Below are 3,465 nucleotides of genomic sequence, written 5' to 3' on the forward strand. Positions count from 1 at the left end.
CGGCGTCTGGGGTCTCTCAGGCAGATTATCTAACTAATGCTGATTAGGTGATTCCTGATTGACTGGTTTAAGATTCCTTTTGTGGGAGAGCCAAAACTATAATTCAGTTAAGTCTCAGTTTGGTGACGTGGGACTTAGCATGAACAACTCCATTTTGGGTGTGTTGTCTTGATTTTAATGAAAGACAACTCCCCTTTTCCCCATGCCTTTAGCTGCTGGCAACTACTGTTCTATTTTCTGTTTCTAAGAATTTAACTAATTTGGATATCACATGTAAGTAGAATCAAGCAGTAATTGTCCTCTTGGCTTATTATGTAACTTAGCATAATATCCACAAGGCTCATCCATATTGTGGCATATGATGGGATTTTCACCTTTTTTAAGGGAGAATAATATTTCATTGCATGTATATGCCACATTTTCTCTATCCATTTATCTGTGATAGATATCAACCTCTTGGCTCTTGAGAATAATGCTGCAATGAATATAGGTGTGCAGATTATCTCTTTGAAATCCTGTTTTCAGTTCTTTTGGATCTATACCTAGAAGTGGGATTCCTAGGTTATATGATAATTCTGTTTCTAATTTATTGAGGAGCCTCCATACTGTTTTTCACATCAGCTGCCCCGTTTCACATTCCCACCAACAGTGTACAAGGGTTCTGATTTCTCTGCATCCTCACCAACACGTCATTTTCTGTTTTTTTTTTCTTTTTTAACAGAAGCTCATTAAGCTTCCAAAAGACAGTTATTTTGAATTCTTTGTCAATTAATTCATAGATGTCTGTTTCTTTGGGGTTAGTTTCTGGAGATTTTTTTTTTTAATTAATTGAGCCATGTTTCCCTAACATATTTCCCTAACATATTAACAAGCCCTAAAACCAACATATGCCTTGTTGGGTTTTGCTGGGATTTGGGTATTTGAAAAAAAAAAAAAAAATCCACCTCTTCCAGTCTTTATAAACTGGCTTTGTACAGAAGACCTTCACCAGTCAACCTGGCTAGAGATTCTAGGGGCCTCTCAAACATTTTCTGACGATGTGTCTTCTCTGTGCTTGTGCATATAATTTCCCAACTGTACAGATTTTCCAGTTTGCTTTTCAGGATCTTGTAATGTCTTGCTCCCTCCAGTGTCTATTATGGTTCTCTAGGTGCTTTGTTACTACAACAAGCCACCAAGCTTTACTTTGTTCTCAGCAGCCCCCAGGGTTCAAAAGTAAGCTGGTTCCCCATCAGCACTCCAACTGAGGGGAGACAGAAGCCAGTCCCTCAGGCAGCCCCCTGAATGGCTGGAATACTGGGTATACGTTCCACTTTTCTCTTACCCTTCAAAGGACAACCACTGAGTTGAGTGTTTTCTTCCAGTCACCCCAAGCTGTGCTGGCTTTGGGGAAGGACTATCATGGGTGAAATGTAACAATTTTTCTTACCCATTTCAATGTGACTGTTCTTGGCTTTCCCCTTTCCTGGGGTACTGAGTCATCTTCAGTGGTTTCTGGAGTTCTCATAAAGGCTTTCTGGGCCATATATTGTTGGTAAGTCAGTGTCTCTGTGGGGAGCAAGGTCTGAGGGTTTCTATTCTGCCATCTCACTGACATCAGTCCTAAATCTTCATTCGTATTTTATGATAAGGATCAAGTCACTGGGAGAAGAGAAATGTGTTTTATATACTGAATAATTATTATAATTGTTGACTTTTCTTTAATGCTTACTATGAGGGTGACACATGGTATACAGATGGTCCCAACTTAACAATGGTTCAACTTACGATTTTTCGACTCTATGTTGGTGCAAAAGCCATAAGCATTCAGTAGAAACTGTACTTTGAATTTTGAATATTGATCTTTTCCCAGACTAGAGATATGCCCTACAATACTTTCTTGTGATGCTGGGCCGTGACAGCGAGCCACAGCTCCCAGTCAGCCACACCATCATGAAGGTAAATAACCAATGCACTTATAATCATTCTGTACCCATACATCTATTCTGTTTTATACTTCCAGTACATTATTCAATAAATTACATGAGTTATGAACACTTTCTTATAAAATAGGCTTTCTGTTAGATGATTTTGCCTAACTGTAGGCTAATGTAAGTGTTCTGAGCATGTTTAAGGTAGGCTAGGCTAAACTATGATGTTTGGTAGATGAGGTGTATGCAATGCATTTTCAGCTTATGATATTTTCAACTTACGATGGATTTATAGGGGCATAACCCCATCAGGAGTCAAGGAAGATCTGTGTGATAAAATTCTCACAACTGTATCAATAAAGATTCCAAATACCACTTCCGTCTCCCAATTTACCCAATCAGAAAACTAAAAGAGGGTGGCCTAAGGGTGCTTTTCTAGTCAATAGTAGGAATGGGGTTTGCACCAAGGCAATCTAAATCCATAGCCTATGGGTTTAACAAGTTGCTTCAAAGTCTTTAGTATTTGAAGCTGTAGGATTATATAAGAGCCAAAAACAAACAAACAAAAAAGCAAAACAAAAACCAGGAAGTTATTTAGTTTTGTGAGTTAACATGAATTTTATTGTTTAACATCATAGGAAACCAAGAAAGTCACAGGTAATAAAGCATTAAATAACATAGCTACACATACAAAACATTTTCAGAAATTCTTAGACTTTGAGGGAAGAAGAATGTTTAACCTAAAGTTGATTTAAATCTGATAAGTATACCATTCAAAGAGAGATTGATTTCCACTAGTTTCTGCATGGGATCATAATTCTGTCTTTGAAGTAATCCCAGATGCCCATTAGAAAAGCCTTGACTAAAACATATTAACAAGCCCTAAATTTGTTTAGTCAACGGAAACCTCCATACATGCTCAGGGGGTAGTTTTCCAAACCCAGTCAGATGTAGGGATTTATGGCATATTAGCTCCCTCCAGGATAACTTTATGTTCAACCCCCCAAAACCCAGCAAAACCCTACAGGCTGGTTCCATCACCCCCTCACTAACATCTCATTCAACTTTCCCATGGTACACAGTGATTTGTGAAATTTTATCTCTTCCAGTGCTCAAGATTCAACTTTGCCATGTTTTCTTTATTTCAAGTAATAAGAACAATTACTTTTTTTTTTGGTTTTAAAGTGACAGGATGAGTTTTATTCTTTTATATTTTTAATTTTTTTATATTTGTACTATTTTTTACGGTAGGTCCTTGTTGGTTATCTATTTTATACATTTTTAACATTTATTGACTGATTGATTGATTTTGACTGTGTTGGGTCGTTGTTGCTGCGCGCAGGCTTTTTCTCTAGTTGTGGTGGGTGGGGGCTACTCTTTATTGCAGTGTGCGGGCTTCTCGTTGCAGTGGCTCTTCTTGTTGCGGAGCACGGGCTCTAGGCGCATGGGCTTCAGTAGTTGTGGTACACGGGCTCGGTAGTTGTGGCTCGCTGGCTCTAGAGTATAGGCTCAGTAGTTGTGGCTCACAGGCTTAGTTGCTCCACGGCATGAGGGA

The sequence above is a fragment of the Orcinus orca genome, chromosome X, assembly GCF_937001465.1.
Source record: "Orcinus orca chromosome X, mOrcOrc1.1, whole genome shotgun sequence".
Classification (NCBI taxonomy): Eukaryota; Metazoa; Chordata; class Mammalia; order Artiodactyla; family Delphinidae; genus Orcinus; species Orcinus orca.